Raw genomic sequence first — 18,723 nt, 5'->3', positions numbered from 1 at the left:
TATACCTTAATAAAGCTGGAAAAAATATACATTCCTAAAAATATATGATAGAAGCTTTGTGAAATATCTACTCTGGAAAAGAAACAAGAAACAATTAAGTAGAATGGATACAGGTCAACTGCAAATCAAACCCAAAGGAACTAAAATAAGAATTTAAGATGAACCTTTACCTATGAACTTGAAGCCAATCCCTGAGTCTACAATGAGCAAGGCAGATGATGGCAGCAGATAACAGAAAGCCTAAATACAACCACAAATGTAAAGCATCTCCAAGAAAGAAAGCTTACTCCACCGTCTTTGCTGTAGAAGCAAACCATTCAGGGACCCCCTTTCCAGTCACCAAATGCAAAAATAAAGCGAATAATGCCTGGGTGAGGCAAAAACAAGTACAGTCTTCCCATCAAAGAGGAAAAGAAACCTAAACCTTTCACTTGTCCTTGATACAAAGAGGTAATGGATTGTGGAACTGAAATTCCAGAAAAAAGATTCAATTCCGACCTATGTAAAGCTAAGAACTTCATGTCACTCTGTTCTAAAATTAGCAATACACAGGTCTCCATAGAAAAAAATAATACACAAGATCCCAACTGAGCTGTCAGCAGGGTAAAGTTCTGAGCACGTCAGCAGACTATTGCTTAACCATTTCCCTTATCGGTTTTAAACATCAAAAGAACCACATCCCAGTTTTCCTCTATTGTTAATGTCACTTAAGAGGCTGAGAAAAATTTAGTTCATCAGATTCAAATTTCAGGCATTTTCTAAGTACATTATAGGTAATGATGCCACCAATTCTATATTTAGAACCAGGTGTGGAACAAGGAGTGCTAGTTTTGCCTGAAATGGCACTGTCTCTCTCTTTAAAGCCTAACTGCAACCATCACCTAAGCCTACATTAAAATGTCTATATGGTGTTGCCTAAAATAAATTAAAATGCTTTTTCAATGCTTTTTTTTGAGTGGTTCTATTGATTGGCTGTGACACTTTAAATATAGACAATAAACCACCACCACCAGTCCTTTAAACAGAGTTTTAACTGCCATAGGGTGCCACTCACACCCTCACTTGAACCAAAAAGCCAAGATGGTAAAACCCTTGTGATAAGAAACCTCTAAAGTGATATTATAATAAACCTTTAGGAAATATTCTCTTTAATAAAAAGTTGTCTCATTATGGTTCCATAATTGTTACACTCCAGAAATTAGGATAGCAATCTTTTCCCAAATCCTGAGCTATTTTTTTCTGCAAATAGTATTTACAAAAATATATCACCGGGACTTCCCTAGTGGTGCAGTGGTTAAGAATCAGCCTGCCAATGTAGAGGACACAGGTTTGAGCCCTGGTCCAGGAAGATCCCACATGCCGCGCAGCAACTAAGCCCGTGCGCCACAACTACTGAGCCTGCACTCTAGAGCCCGCGAGCCACGACTACTGAAGCCAGCTCTCCACAACTACTGAAGCCCGCGCACCTAGAGCCGGTGCTCCGCAACAAGAGAAGCCCCCGCAATGAGAAGCCCATGCACCGCAACAAAGAGTAGCCCCCACTCGCCACAACTTGAGAAAGCCCGCGCGCAGCAATGAAGACCCAATGCAGCCAAAAATAAAATAAATTTATTTAAAAAGAAAAAAAAAAAATATATATATATCACCTTTCTCAAAAGGAACTTAAGGGCTCTAAGAGACAGCATATTGCTAATTTTCACAACATCCCAATAAAGAACTATTATTTAGGGCTTCCCTAGTGGCGCAGTGGTTGAGAGTCCGCCTGCCGATGCAGGGGACACGGGTTCGTGCCCCGGTCCAGGAAGATCCCACATGCCGCGGAGCGGCTAGGCCCGTGAGCCATGGCAGCTGGGCCTGCGTGTCCGGAGCCTGTGCTCCGCAACGGTAGAGGCCACAACAGTGAGAGGCCTGTGTACCGCAAAAAAAAACCCAACAAAAACCAAAAATTATTATTTAGCATTTATATCACATTTTAACTTGCAAAAGTGTTTTACAATTTTCATTAGTAGTCATGCCTCACAACCACCCACTGAGCTAAACTGGTCCTGTTATCCTCATTTGACAGCTGAGAAAACTGATGTATCATAAAGCCAAGGTGAAGCCGGTCTGCTTTTCCAAGACTAGGGACCTGATCCTTAAATACAGTCTCATTCACTCACCAGTGTATATGTATTGTTCATAACCCTAGTTAAACTAGGGGGTTTTTTGGGGTTTTTTTTAAAATAAATTTATTTTATTTATTTTTGGCTGCATTGGGTCTTTGTTGCTGTGTGTGGGCCTTCTCTAGTTGTGGCAAGCAGGGGCTACTCTTCATTGCAGTGCGTGGGCCTCTCATTGCGGTGGCCTCTCTTGTTGCGGAGCATGGGCTCTAGGTGCGCGGGCTTCAGTAGTTGTGGCATACGGGCTCAGGAGTTGTAGCTCGCGGGGTCCAGAGAGCATGCTCAGTAGTTGTGGTGCACGGGCCTAGCTGCTCCGCGGCATGTGGGATCCTCCCGGACCAGGGCTCGAACCTGTGTCCCCTGCCTTGGCAGGCGGATTCTTAACCACTGCGCTACCAGGGAAGCCCCTAAGCTAGGTTTTGAGAGGACAGGAATCTACCTAAAATGATGGTACAAAAACATTAAGATTATAATGCTTTGACAAAAATATATAACCACATTGGAATACAAATAAGTAAGAATTTAGTAACTACACAGGAAGTTTTTAGAAACAGGCTTCCAAAACCTTGCCATCATCATACAAAAATGAAATGCTTTTCATCTCATTTGCTCCCTCCAACCACTACAATCAGACATCTATCTCCACCAGTCCAATGAGTAGTTCTACTCAAGATCACCAATAACCTCTAGGTTGCCAAACCCCACAGGTACTTCTCTGCTCTTATCTGAGACAGCAATGCAATACAGTGGTCCACTCCCTTCTTTACATGTTCTTTACTTGCCTTCCATAACATCATTTTTCCTGGTTTTCCTCCTACCTCACTGGCTACTCCTTCTGTGTCAGACCTCTCTTCCCTAGACACAGACCATTCTAGGTGACCTCCTGACTGAATTCCATGATTTCAACTTCTATCTACACGTTGATGATCTCCAAGTCTACAATTCCAGCCCAGACCTCTCCCTGGAATGCCAGGCTTTTCTACCCAACTATCTTACAGCTCCAGTTGGCTGTCGAACATGCAGCTTGAACTCGACACGACCAAAACAGAATCCTTGATAAATATGTTCTGCCACAGTCTTACCCATCTCAATAAATATAATCACCATTTATACACAGTAACCAGAGTATCTTTCTAAAAGTACAAATCAACTCACATCATATCCCTGCTTAAAAGCCTCCAAAGGAAGCACACTACCCTAGCTTTCAAATCTCAATGTCATATGGCCTCTGTCCTCTTCTTGCATCACTCTCCCTCTCACCCACCATATTCAAGCCACATTGGTCTTATTCCTGCTCCTCCAACATATGGAGTTCATTCCTCCTTAGTTTTGCACTGGAATGCTTGATCTGCTAATCCTTGTATCCTCCTGGATCTTAAATGCCATACCCTCAGAGAGATATTCCCTATTCTCCCAATCTAAAGTAGCTATCCATTCATCCTCTAATACATCATGCTGTTTTAATGCTCTGCAACTGATTTTTTAAAAGTTGTTTGTTGTCTGTTTACCCTCACTAGAACATCAGCTCCATAAGAACAGGGACTTTGCTTACAAGAGAATTGTTAGTTCCCAACACATACTAGAAACTCAATAAATTTGGCAGGCTTAGTTGTTAGGTGCTGCTGAACTTAAAAGGGTAAAAAAGACATAACCCCTACCCACAAAGAGCTCACAGTCCAGCTGATGAAACAAAACATTAGAATAATAAGTGTAATGCTAACAGGATACTAAAATATCAGAGCAGCCCAGAAGCAGAAGTGATTAATTCTGACTTGGAAACTAGGAAGACTTCACAGAAGAAATGAGCTGTGAGCTAAATTCTAAAGATTAATCAGGAGATTCACTAGATTATTGGTTATGTCTGTCTGCCTGTTTTGGAAGTGTCCTTGGAGGGAAAGAAAACAGCCTGAGCAAAAACATAATGAGGAAAGGAGGAGGGAAGATGGAATCAAGCATGTGCTATGTATCAGGCACTGTGGGTAATGAAGGGTTTGAAAGGGAAAGCCCGTAAGTAGTCTTAGAATTTAGGAAGATCACTCTTGTGGCAGTGTGGTGGATCAAGTGAAGGATGATAAGACCTGAGGCATACAGACCAGTTAGGAGGTTACTGCAACGGTCCAAGTGAGAAATGAAAACGGTCTAATCCAAGACTTCAGCAATATGGCTGGAAAGGAAACAGCAGGTTTAGGAGACCTTGAAGGTTAAAATCAGACCTAGGTATCAACCAGATATGAGTGATGAAGGAGAAGGAAGAAACAAGGTCAAGTCCAAAGTTTTTGATTTAGGCAACTGTGTGGCTGTTAATACCGTTCAACTAGGCAGGAAATCTAGAATGTTTAGATTTTGTGGGGAAGACAATGAATTCTGTGATGCCTATGCAATGTCTAGGTGGGTTTTGGAAATATAGGCCTGAAAAAAATATATATATATAGGCCTGGATTCTAGGAGGGAAGGAGGGATGGCGCAGGGGAGAGGGAAAGAGAGAGAAAAGAGAGAGATCTGAGTTAAACCTAGACATCTGGAGAAGTTGTCTGTGTGTGCAGTGAATTACATCACCTGTGAAAAGAAAAAATAAAGACAGGAAGACTAAGGATTCGGCTGAAAGAGAAACAGTGATACAAGGTCACAGAGGATTAACAGTATAGTGAAGAAAGGAAAGGCCAACATGAATATAGTAAACTCTATAGGTGTGGAAGAAAGAAGTAAAGATAATCCACTTGATAGCCTTTGAGAGAAAGATGGGGAAGAGAGTAACATCAACGGACTAGAGATTAATGATTTACCAAGAACAGGCAAATATTTAGGTGAGATATAGAAGCCTAATTGGATACCCAACAATCCCTTACTTAAGAGGAAAGATCTTATTTTATCTAAATAAAAGTCCTTACTTAGAAATTTGAGATCTGATGGAAAACCAGAGTATTTGTGGGAAAAAAGGGCAGAGTAGAGACATGATCCAGAAACACTAGCAAATAGTTCAAATTATCTCTCACCAAAAAACCAGTAGCAAAGGGAAGAGGATGGATGCCCAGCAGAGGGGTGCACCAGGTCTTCATTTTGGCTGCGCCAGGTCTTTGTTGTGGCACGCGGGATCTTCGTTGCGGCATGTAGGATATAGTTCCCTGACCAACTACCGAACCCAGGCCCCCTGCACTGGGAGCACCGGGTCTTACCCACTGGACCACGAGGGAAGTCCCCTCATTACGTATCTTTTAAATTATTTAAAATATATTCAAAAAAGAAATTAAGTTAAAAAATTCAAATATTTAAGAAGTTGTATTTCTGGAATTCTTTAATGTCTTTAAAGAGTTATTTAAAATCTTTTTTAAAGTCTTCTACCCTCAGACTTTCTTTCTGAAAAATTTTACACAGGGACTTCCCTGGTGGCACAGTGGTTAAGAATCCGCCTGCCAATGCAGGGGACACGGTTCGAGCTCTGGTCCGGGAAGATCCCACATGCCATGGAGCAACTAAGCCAGTGCACCACAACTACTGAGCCTGCGTTCTACAGCCTGCAAGCCACAACTACTGAGCCCACGTGCCACAACTACTGAAGCCCGTGTGCCTAGAGCCCGCACTGGGCAACAAGAGAAGCCACCGCAATGAGAAGCCCACACACCGCAACGAAGAGTAGACCCTGAGGGCTTCCCTGGTGGTGCAGTGGTTGGGAGTCCACCTGCCAATGCAGGGGACAAGGGTTCGTGCCCCGGTCTGGGAGGATCCCATGTGCCGCGGAGCGGCTGGGCCCGTGAGCCATGGCCGCTGAGCCTGCGCATCCGGAGCCTGTGTTCCGCAACGGGAGAGGCCGCAGCAGTGAGAGGACCGTGTACCGCAAAAAAAAAAAAAAAAAAGAGTAGACCCTGAGAAAGCCCGTGCACAGCAATGAAGACCCAATGCAGACATAAATAAATAAATAAATAAAAATTTTACACAGTAAAATTCATTTTATAGTGTTCAGTTCTAAGAGTTCTCATAAATTCATATAACTATAACCACAAACAAGGTACAGAACAGTTCTATCACCTCCCCAAAATATCCTCATGCTACCCCCCTGTAGTCAAACACTTCACCTACCCTTAACCCAAGGCAATCATTGATCTGTTCTCCATCGTCCCTATAGTTTTGAGTTTTCCAGAATGTCATATAAATTCAATCATGTAGTATTTTTTTTAATTGAAGTATAGTTGACTTACAAAGTTATGTTAGTTTCAGGTGTACAACAAAGTGATTCAGTTATATATATATGATATATATATATATATATATCACATATATATATACACACACACACATATATACATTCTCTTTCAGATTCTTTTCCATTATAGTTTATTATAAGATATTGAATATAGTTCCCTGTACTATACAGTAGGTCCTGGTTGTAGAGTAGCCTTTTGAGTATGGCTTCGTTCACTTACCATGATGCATATGAGATTCATTCATGTTATTGCATATATGAATAGTTCCTTTTTGTTGCTGAGTAGTATTCCATTGTATGGATATATCACAGTTGGTTTTTCCATTCCAAAGTTGAGGGATATTCAGGTTGTTTCCAGTTTTGGGTGAGTACCAATAAAGCTGCTATAAATATTCACATACAGGTTTTTGTGTCAGAGGCTGTCATTTAATTTGGGTAAACACCTGAGTCATATGGTTAAGTGTATGTTTTACTTTATAAGAAACCCCCACAGTGTTTTCCAAAGTTCCAATTGTTCCACATCCTCATCAGTCCATAATCTAGACAGTTTTCTTTTGTTGTTTTTTAGTCATTCTAATGGCACATCTCATTATGATTTTAATTTCCATTTTTCTAATGACTAAGATGTTGAGGACATTTTCATGAGCTTATTTGCCATCCATATATCTTCTCTGCTGAAGTCATTCAAATCTCTCACCCATTTTTTTAATGGTGTCATTTGCTTTTCTTCTTGATGAGTTTTGAGCTCTTTATACATTCTATATACAGTTCCTATCTTGATATATGACTTGCAAATACTTCCTCCCAGTCTGTATCTTGGCTTTTGCAGAGTAAAAGTTTTAAATTTTGATGAAGCCCAATTTATCAATTTTTTCTTTTATGGATCTTGCTTTTGGTACTGTATCTAAGAACTCTTTGCCTAACTCAAGGTAACAAGGATTTTCTCCTGTTTCATTCTAAATATTTTATAGCTTTCCATTTTACATTAAGGTCTGTGATTGATCTTGAGTTAATTTTTACATAAGGTGTGAAGTGTAGGTTGAGGTTCTTTTTTTCTTTTTTTGCGTATAGATATCTAGTGGTTCCAATGACTAGCGGTTGAGAAAACTATCCTTTCTCTGTTGACTTGCCTTTGCACCTCCGTCAAAAATCAAACAGCCCTATTTAATAGTGTGGGTCTATTTCTCTATTCTCTATTCTGTTCATTGATCTATATATCTATCCTTTTGCCAATACCACACTGTCTTGGTTACCGTAGATCTTCAGTAAGTCTTGAAATCAGGTAGTATGAGTCTTCCAACTTTGTTAACCTTTTTCAAAATTGCTTTGGCTATTTTGGTTCCATATAAATTTTAGAATCAACTTGTCAAGGATTTTTTAAGCTTCCCCAAAAGTGTCTACTTATAGATGGAAGTTGGCTGCCTAGGTTAACCTTAAGAAAGACGATGGGGGTACGGGCTTCCCTGGTGGCCCAGTGGTTGGGAATCCACCTGCCAATGCAGGGTACATGGGTTCGAGCCCTGGTCCGGTAGGATCCCACATGCTGCAGAGCAACTAAGCCCGTGCACCACAACTACGGAGCCCATAAGCCACAACTACGGAGCCCATAAGCCACAACTACTGAAGCCCACGCACCTAGATCCTGTGCTCCGCAACAAGAGAAGCCACCGTAATGAGAAGCCCTCACATCGCAACGAAGAGTAGCCCCCACTCACCACAACTAGAGAAAGCCCACGTGCAGCAACGAAGACTCAACACAGCCATAAATAAATAAATAAACAAGCAAACAAATGATGGGGGCATTGTAAGGGCTGGAAATTCTAGGCTTATTTTTCAAGGTTCTGATTTTTCACTTGCACAGCTGTTTTGAGATTTCCTTGCAGTTGTGCAAAAGGGAAGAAAAGTGCTTTGTATAAAGATATGTATTAATATTATTTGGTACAATAAAGTTGAAAACACAATTTTCCTAAAAAACATGCTGTTTATTTCAAATAGTGAAAATAAAAATGTTAAACTTATTATACTTTACAAACAACAGTCCCTCTGCTGCCAGTAATCCTAACTCCAAGTCATCCTTCAGGTGTTACATTGAACATTCCTTCATCCATCCACATGCCTTTCTTGATCCCCCAAATATGGGTTAAGGGTTAACATGTTTCCATTGCACCCTGAGGTCCTCTAACATCCCTCTTAACATGTTATATTCTATAACTGACAGCTAACTTTGTTTCTCCCATCAGGACATAAACTGGGTGGGCAGAACTAGCTACACCAGCTAATTCATTCTTAGCTCCTAGCACAGAGTAGGCAATGCATAAATCTTTGTTGTGAATGACCAATTGCTTTGAATGACAGGAAGAAACTGAAAAGAGAATGTCCTATCTTGTAGACATACTGTAAAAGGAATCCTCCAAAAGAGTAAAAGGGGATAACAGCTGTTAAAAAGGAGATATCTTGGGGCTTCCCTGGTGGCGCAGTGGTTAAGAATCTGCCTGCCAACGCAGGGGACACGGGTTTGAGCGCTGGTCCGGGAAGATCTCACATGCCGTGGAGCAACTAAGCCAGCGTGCCACAACTACTGAAGCTCATGCACCTAGAGCCTATGCTCCGCAACAAGAGAAGCCACTTCAATGAGAAGCCCACGCACCGCAACGAAGAGTAGCCCTGCTCCCCCCAACTAGAGAAAGCCCACGTGCAGCAACGAAGACCCAACGCAGCCAAAAATAAATAAATAAATTAAAAAAAAAAAGGAGAGATCGTCAATGAATACATGAAGAAATGGAGGGCAAACCTATAGGTTAAACGATAAAAAGCAGACATATGAAATCATTCTGTATGGACCTATTTGGATACTGTTCCAAACAAACAGTTGAAAAATTATTGAGGTAATTGGGGAAATGTGAAAACTAACTGGATAACTGATGCTATTAAGAAATAAAATGCCTGTTAATTTTTTGTGGGATTTCTTTTAGTCCTTATCTTTTAGAGATACATACTGAAATATTTATTCATGAAATTATGATATCCTGGATTTTTAAAAAATAATGTAGGTGGGTTAGTGGGTAGGGGGTACATAGATGAAACAAGACAGGCATGAGTTGACAATTATTATAACAGAGTGATAGGGGTTCATTATACTGTTCTGTCTACTCTTGCATATATTTGAAATTTTCCATAATAAAGGGGTAAAATGATAACATATCTACAGATTAATTTTCTTTTTAACATTAAATCCCCAAGGAAAGGGAGAAAAAGAGAAATATGGGAAGCTAAGCCTTGAACCAAGTCAAGACCCTAGAGATGTCTGTGATTCCCAGCATTTGAAACTCCAGTCAAAGCCAGACATCCTGTTCAATGTCAATATTAAAAATGCTTAGCTAAAATATACCAACAACTTTAAACACTCTGCAAATTCCTTCCTTTCATAAAACATGCCTTTGCTTATATTTCAAAATCATGAACTAAAAAAAAAGCACCTAAATTATACCAAATTGTCCTTCCAAAAAGCAACAACAGCATGTATATCTTTCACTTACCATCGGGCATATTTATTTCAGTGTTTTCAGTTATTATATAAACGGTGGAAAGCTGTGTGGTAGGAGAAGACTGCACAGAGATAGCTGACTTGAGTTCCCAATCCCAACTCTGAACTAACCTGGTATCACTAATTAAAAATTATCCTGTGGTCTTCAAATCAAATCTTCTGAGGTTTTGGTTCATAAAAATCACCTAGCTTGGGACTTCCTTGGTAGCACAGTGGTTAAGAATCCACCAGGGTTCGAGCCCTGGTCCGGGAAGATCCCACATGATGTGCAGCAACTAAGCCCGTGCACCACAACTACTGAGCCTGCGTTCTAGAGCCTGCGAGCCACAACTACTGAAGCCCGCACGCCTAGAGCCTGTGCTCCACAACAAGAGAAGCCACTGCAGTGAGAAGCCCATGCACCGCAATGAGAAGTAGCCCCCGCTGGTCAAAACTAGAGAAAGCCCGCGCACAGCAACGAAAACCCAAAGCAGCCAAAAAAAAAAAAAATCACCCAGCTTTTTTTTTTTTTTTGCGGTACGCGGGCCTCTCACTGTGGTGGCCTCGCTCGTTGTGGAGCACAGGCTCCGGACGCGCAGGCTCAGCGGCCATGGCTCACGGGCCCAGCCACTCCGCGGCATGTGGGATCTTCCCGGACCGGGGCACGAAACCGCGTCCCCTGCATCGGCAGGCGGACTCTCAACCACTGCGCCACCAGGGAAGCTCTCACCTAGCTTTTAATCTGAGGTACTCAGTGGAACAGATTCCTTTTTTCCCCCCCATATCTATAATGGAACTGATGTTAGAAAAGGCAGTTTTCAGGATTTCCCTGGTGGTCCAGTGGTTAAGAATCCGCCTTCCAATGCAGGGGACGCGGGTTGGATCCTTGGTCGGGGAACCAAGATCCCACATGCTGCAGGGCAACTGAACCTGCGCGACACAACTAGAGAGCCCGTGTGCCGCAACTACAGAACCCACGCGCCACAACTAGAGAGGAGCCCGTGTGCCACAACAAAGACCCAACACAGCCAAAAATAAAAGAAGGAAGGAAGGAAGGAGAGAAAGAAAAAAAGAAATAAAGAAAAGGCAGTTTTCTAAGTCTGGTAAACCACTGAGAATAGGAAAAGAAAATGTACAGCTGATGTGCCCACTAATTTCCTTTCATTGAAAAATTTACAAACTTACATATGCTTTTAAGCAGGAATGGTATCCTTATTTAATTAAGAGTAATACCATTCTTTCCACTAAGATGTGAAGTTTTGTGTTTTATTCTTGCTTGCAACCTAAAAGCTGCTAATTTAAGCCAAGTATGTAACACATTAAAAAATGTAAAAATAAGTATGAACTACTATTGAGAAAGTACTGAGTGCCACATTTCCATTAAGCCAATCCCTCCAGATGATGTGAATGAACAACATATTAAGCAACTGGAACTTAGACTCACAGGGTCATCATGCTGGCTTTAACTATTACTTACACCCTAATGATTTCTAGATCTGCATCTCCATTCTAAACCTCTCTACCGAACTCTAGACCCAAATATCCAGAAGCCTATTGGACATTTGCTCCTGGATTTCCCAGACACCTCAAATCTAACATACCAAAATCAAACTCATTTTCCCTCAAATGTAACACCCTCTTATTCCTGTATTCCCTACCTTGTTTAGTGACATCACCATCCACTTAGTTGCCCAAGCAATTTCAAATCCATCTTCGACAACTACTTCTCCCTTACACACTCCCCAACATAAAGTCAATAAGATCCTTCTAGTCAGTCTCTTAAAAAGCTCTTTAATCTGTCTACAATTCCATCACTACCACTGTAATTGAGATCTTCAATATCTCTCAAGCAACCATCACACCAGTCTCATAACTAACTGTCTCCCTGCAGCCAATTTCTCCTCTTAAAATCTAACTTCCACACTGTCAACAGTGTTAGATTACTTTTCTTTTTTTAAAATTTATTGTATTGAAGTATAGTAGATTTACAATGTTGTGTTAATTTCTGTTATACAGCAAAGTGATTCAGTTGTACATATACATTCTTTTTCATATTCTTTACCATTATGGTTTATCACAGGATATAGGACCTTGCTGTTGATCCATCAGTGTTACTTTTCTTAAAGAGTGATCTGAACTCTTCCATAGCACCTACAAAATAAAATTCAGACCCCTCACCAAGGCCATCCACAATTGGGCTCCAACCCATCTTTCACCTCACGTCCTTCCACTTCTACCCCATACCCCATGATCTACGCACATTAAACCACTAGCCTAAGGGTCCATACTCTTATACCCTTGTGCAAGTTGTTCCTTGCACTTGAAACACTATCTTCTCCAATCCTTTTCTGTTGAAGCAGCCAAACTGTATTCATTCCTCAAGACTCAATTGATTCTTCCTCCAGGAAGCCTTCTCCAACCTTCCTTTCCCACCCCCAGGCAGAACCAGTGCTCCCATAGCTCTTAGTGCAGATCTCTATGACAGCACATACTGTATTGGTTCATAATTACATATTTGTCAGCCTCCAATTAAAATGTGAGCACCCTAGGGGACTTCCCTGGTGGCACAGTGGTTAAGAATCCACCTGCCAATGCAGGGGATCCAGGTTCGAGCCCTGATCTGGGAAGATCCCACATGCTGTGGAGTAACTAAGCCCGTGAGCCACAACTACTGAGCCTGCTCTCTAGAGCCTGGGAGCCACAACTACTGAAGCCCGCGCGCCTAGAGCCCGTGCTCCGCAACAAGAGAAGCCACCACAATGAGAAGCCCGCGCACCTCAATGAAGAGTAGCTCCCGCTCACCGCCCGCACAGCAACGAAGACCTAACGCAGCCATAAATAAATAAATAAATTTTTTTAAAAAAATGTGAGCACCCTAATGGACTTCCCTGGTGGTCCAGTGGTTAGTTAAGACTCCACGCTTCCAACGCAGGGGGCACGGGGTCAATCCCTGGTGGGAGAACCAAGATCCCACATGCCGAGCAGCGTGGCCAAAAAATTAAAAAAAAAAAAAAATGTGAGCACCTTAAAAACAAGGATCATGTCATTCACATTTTAATTCTCAGTGCCTAGCACAACGCCTAACACACAGTAGGCACTTCAATGTTTGCTGAATTTGACTGCTGAGGATCAACCCCAAAATTTTTCAATGAGACCAGAGTCCAAAAAGCTTAAGAGAGTCCAGTTTGGGGGATTTCCCTGGTGGCACACAGGTTAAGACTCCGTGCTCCCAATGCAGGGGGCCCAGGTTCGATCCCTGGTCAGGGAACTAGATCCCACATGCATGCCACAACTAAGTTGTCCACGTGCCATAACTAAGGAGCTGGTGAGCTGTAACTAAGGAGCCTGCCTGTTGCAACTAAGACCCGGCACAACCAAATAAATAAATAAATACTTTTAAAAAAAAAAAGAGGGCTTCGCTGGTGGTGCAGCGGTTGAGAGTCCGCCTGCCAATACAGGGGACACGGGTTTGTGCCCCGGTCCGGGACGATCCCACATGCCACAGAGCGGCTGGGCCCGTGAGCCATGGCCGTTGAGCCTGCACGTCCAGAGCCTGTGCTCCGCAACAGGAGAGGCCACAACAGTGAGAGGCCCGCGTACCGCCAAAAAAAAAATAAAAAGAGAGAGAGTGAGTCAAGTTTTGGCTTACCGGTGAAAAGAAAAGACACTACAGAAATTCATGCTTATGCTATTTTTCGTTTTTCATAGTTTTCCCTACTAGCTTCAGGGTTAGTGACCAGAAAATTAATAACTGAGTTTTTTTTTTCTTTTCTTCTGAGTCTTTTTTTTTTTTTTCCGCGGTATGCGGGCCTCTCCCGTTGCGGAGCACAGGCTCCGGACACACAGGCTCAATGGCCATGGCTCACGGGCCCAGCTGCTCCGCGGCATGTGGGATCTTCCCAGACCGGGGCACGAACCCATGTCCCCTGCATCGGCAGGCGGACTCTCAACCACTGTGCCACCAGGGAAGCCCTTCTGAGTCTTTTAAGTCACTCCTTAAATGACCTATGTTTTCCCATGAAACTGTACAATCCAGCACTGTACCAAACCACCATTTTATAACTGAGCTATCAAATCTGATAACTTATTACCCTCCTTGTATTAAATGCATCTTTAATAAAGAAAATTTAGCATTTTTCCTCTCAAGTTGTATTCCTTTTCACTCTGAGTTACAAAGCTCTAACAGGGACACAATCAAGACCCTGATAGGCAGTGAAAAGACAGAAATAGATATTAAACACTTCTCTGCTGAGAAAGCATTCACCTCACACCAAGAGTACAGGGACTTCACACTTATCCCCTCTCTGGTCAGCTGTAAAGCTTCAGCCCTTCCCTTGGCCACTTCACTTCTCACACATACTCTCACTTCCCAATTTATTGTATTAGAATCATCTTTTTAGAGTTGTGATATTTTAGGAGTTTAAATCCAAGAATTAGGCTCATGTCTCTTCTGAAAATGTTCCAAGCTTCCTGTCCTGCTCTGCTGCATTATACAATGTTACTCTGCCAAAGCCTTAGCTCATTTCCTCCTCCTGCTTGTCCTGATATGGTGGTACACATCAATAATGCCCTCTCCCTTCCCATTTTCAGACTTTACTGTCTGTCTGGAATGCCCTATCTTTCATGTCCATCTGCGAGGGCCTATCATGCAGGTTCAATGCAGCAGAGGCCTTTACTGACGATATCTGAACCCAGCCCTTCCATCAACTCTCGTAACAAGTTGTACCTTTCTCTAGTAGAGCACCACTTACTACACTCCATCAATTCTTTTTTTTTTTTTCTTTTGGCCATGTGGCATGCAGGATCTTAGTTCCCCAACCAGGGATCATACCATCATCCCCTGCAGTGGAAACATGGAGTCTTCACCACTGGACCCCAGGGAAGTCTCTCCATCAATTCTAAGACACCCTTTTTTCCGTCATATTTCTCTGAAAACAGGATACACCTTACAACTGATGGCATGCCAGTCTCATTAGCAGCATTTCTTCTTTCTCAGTGGTATGCAAAATAACTGTGAGCCTTACAATCATTAGCACCACAGATTTGATAAAATAAGATATTGCAAAAAAAATTTTTTTTAATTTAAAAAATATTTTTAAAAATAGATATTGCATTCTATGTAATTACTTTGTATACTTCTGTTTCCTTCACTAGACTGTGAACTCCCAGAGGGCAAGGGCTATGTCATAATCATCTTCGACCAGTGGTTTGGGCACAAAGAGAGTGTGTATCCAACAAACACTAGTAATAATTAGCATTCATTTAGCATTTACTAAGTATCAGGTACCATTCTAAACAATTTACATGTATTACCACATTTAACCCTCACAACAACCCTATGAAGTAAGTACAATTATTATCTTTGTTTTATATATGAGGAAACAGGTAAAGACACAAGGGTAAGCTTATTCAAAGACACACAAAGTTGCAGAAGATTTGAACCCATGTTTGCTGATTATGATTCATATTGTTATTATTTTTCCCTTCAGCAAATATTTAATCAGCAATTACTCTATGCCAACAACCGTGCTAAATAAATAAACACTGGTAAGCAAACCCTGGTCCTCAGAAGGCTACTCTGAACCACAGGTCCATTCTTGAATCCTTTACCCTCCAAACATCAGAACCAACTTACAAATTCACTAAGTTAAATCCACTCTCCTCACAACATTGTAAATCAACTATACTTCAGGTTTAATAAATAAATAAATAAATAAATCCACTCTATTTTTCCTTTTTAACATTTTCTCATATAGTATTCCTTTAAAGTTGTTAGCACTCTATCAAGAACCAAAACAGGGCTTCCCTGGTGGCGCAGTGGTTGAGAGTCCGCCTGCCGATGCAGGGGACGCGGGTTCATGCCCTGGTCTGGGAAGATCCCACATGCCGCGGAGCGGCTGGGCCTGTGGGCCACGGCCACTGAGCCTGCGCGTCCGGAGCCTGTGCTCCACAACGGGAGAGGCCACAACAGTGAGAGGCCCGCGTACCGCAAAAAAAAAAAAAAAAGAACCAAAACAAATGACAAACAGACCAAAAAAAGAAACCCCTTTGTGCTCTATTGTTAAGTGGCTATAAAAATATCACAAAAGTGACTTCAGCTAAGGAATGGGTGGCAAAATCACAAAGGCTCTGAAGAAACAAAGATTCTGTTTGCAAGCAAATATTCTCAGGAAAAAAGAGAGGGAGGTAAAAACACCAAAATTTTGTTTTTATACAGACTGCTTTAAAAAGGTTCCCCCGAGGGGCCTCCCTGGTGGCGCAGTGGCTAAGAATCCGCCTGCCAATGCAGGGGCCACAGGTTCGAGACCTGGTCCGGGAAGATCCCACGTGCCACGGAGCAACTAAGCCCGTGAGCCACAACTACTGAGCCTGCGCTGTAGAGCCTGTGAGCCACAACTACTGAAGCCCGCGCGCCTAGAGCCCGTGCTCCGCAACAAGAGAAACCACTGCAATGAGAAGCCTGCGCACCGCAACGAAGAGTAGCTCCCACTTGCCCCAACTAGAGAAAGACCGCGAGCAGCAACGAAGACCCAATGCAGCCAAAATACATTAATTAGTTAATTAATTTTTAAAAAAATAAAAAAATAAAAATGATCCCCCGAGGCATGAGATGCTTTTTGCTTTTTTTTTTTTAAAGAAAAATGATTCATTTTATTAGAATAAAAATGAACCGGTAAACCTTATTCCTTTTATTTTAGCTCTTGTTATGTCAGGGATTCAGGGGAAGTCCTTACATCCCCTGGCGGGGGATGTAATCCCTTAGGGGGACTGCTCACACAACAAGGCAATCAAGGCACTGGCCATCCCCTTTCTTTCCCTCAGGGGAAGACTCCTCATTCTGTAACAGTAATCTACTACATAAAAGGAACCACAAATAGGAAAGAGAATAGAAGGAGAGGACAGGCGATTCTCATCACAGCTGAACAAACCTCTACCATTTTAACGTAATAAGGATAGCATTTATGGACTTGTTTGAACTGATGGAAGTTTCCAATAGAGGGGAAAATGCATTACCAAAATTAAAAATAAATGTCCAACTATTAAAAATAAGATGGTTAGGTTAGTTCTAACATTTTATACCTCTACTTCATCTTCCATGTGGTGGTGAAAGACAGAATAAATTTGTATCCTGTAAATGACCTACGACAACAGTAACAAATGCTTTCTTTTTTAAACTAGCCTCTAAATAAGAATAAAAAACTTACCTCTGTGTTATGGACACAGATTTTATTGGGACAGCCAAGGAACTAAAGCAAAAAGTTAAATATAATGTATCACTGTGTATTTCCAGGAAAGAAGTAAAACACATTTTACCAGATGGAGAAGTTAAAGACACCTACGGTGCATTTCCCTATTCCTATAAAATAATTCATTCTCCTTATCTGTGAACCTTCAAGGATCTAATACAGCTACTCCCCACCTTTGGTCAGATGAAAGACAAATCACTCACTAATTTCCAAAAGACCTCACCATTTCAAGCTCCGCATCCTCAGAGCCAGCAGAGCTGAAGCATCGTCTCTTTCTATCCTTTTGAAAGGAGTTTCATCTCTTTCAAAAGCTGTGACTAGAAAGCCATTTTCTCTCTCTCCAAGTACACCGTTTAACTCTGTCCTCTGCTTTGTCCACCCTAAACAGCAAGAACAACAACAAAGCCTCAGGAGCGCTCCTTCAGCCCCTCAGAAACAAACCAGCCACCTCTTGGGCTCCTGCACAGCTGCTTCTGTCTTTCTTTGAGAGGCACTCCACCCTGGAGGTTCCACAGGCAGGGTAACAAAAAGTGGAGATGAAAAGTTGCTATATGCTATCTAACCTCCAAAACAGAGACAGGGCCTTGGGGCAACCAGAGACTCTTGCAACAAAAAACTTTTTTACAATTAAAAAATAACAAATTGTATTCGCACATCCCTCACTGTGCACCCCTCCCAGTTTGTCTCAAACTAGTTTCTTCAACTCATCATAAAGCACGTTAGTACCAACTGTGGTTACAAGGGAACAAACCTAAACGGGCTGTGTTCAGAAAGCATTTAACAGATTGGCCTTCCATTCTCTATTGCCTCCCTCTTGAGTAAGGAGCTACATACCATTTGTAAAAATGCCTGAGAGTATGGTATTTTTCCTACACAAGTCTGATGGTTAATTTGTCACATCACAGAAGAAACTGGTATTTCTGCACATGCACACGATCTGCTGTGCTGATGAAGAAAACACGTCTGTGCTGTGCCTACTGAGGTTTTACAAACAATATGTTTCGCCTTGACAAAGAAATCAGTTGTTCCATTAATAACGGTAAGATCTAAAATCCAGTGATACTGTTGGTGATATAGCAACCTCGGCACAGTACTCACAATTTACAATTTTTATAAACGATCTCAATCACATACATGATGCTTGCAATAGTCCGTTGAAACACATTACATCTTCCAGAGGTTCAGAAAGGTTAAGTGGGACCTGCCCAAGGTTACCTTTCAGCTTTAAACAGCGGTGGACGTGGGTTCGAAACTGCCGGACTCTAAGCCCCCAGCTCTTTTCCTTAGACCCCTCCCAGCTTTAAACGACCCCCACCCTCTACCCAGAGCAGCCTATTACTCCGGGCGACCGGCTCTTCCCTGCCTGGACCAGAGCCGTCTTCTTCAGCCCCAGCAGGGCTTTCATCCTCCACGCACCCCCATCCCCCGAGACGATTCTCTGAAAGAAGCAGAAAGCGAGAGGCGACCGAAAGCTCCCGGGGGAAGGGACGATGACAAACGGGGGAGCGCGGGACACTGCCCCTGCGGCGGGCTCCTTCACTCTGCAGCGCGCACCCCGTTCCCTCCCCAAGCTGTCCAGCCCTGACGCCGGGCCAT

General features: G+C 42.3%; 1 protein-coding gene across 3 annotated transcripts in view; it reads right to left on the bottom strand.

The window, feature by feature from the left end:
* The window catches only part of FAM222B (family with sequence similarity 222 member B), a 69,850-nt gene that overhangs the window by 43,743 nt on the left and 7,384 nt on the right, over positions 1–18,723 (bottom strand). The window contains exon 1 of one of the 3 annotated variants that reach the window (XM_073797117.1): positions 17,351–18,695. The exons of the other annotated variants lie outside the window; for them this stretch is intronic. The gene's annotated coding sequence lies outside the window, so the exon portion shown is untranslated. Of the gene's footprint in view, positions 1–17,350; positions 18,696–18,723 lie in introns of those variants that run through there. 3 annotated transcript variants of the gene reach the window in all.

Source organism: Tursiops truncatus, chromosome 20, assembly GCF_011762595.2.
Source record: "Tursiops truncatus isolate mTurTru1 chromosome 20, mTurTru1.mat.Y, whole genome shotgun sequence".
Taxonomy (NCBI): Eukaryota; Metazoa; Chordata; class Mammalia; order Artiodactyla; family Delphinidae; genus Tursiops; species Tursiops truncatus.
This window is presented reverse-complemented; position numbering and strand designations above follow the sequence as displayed.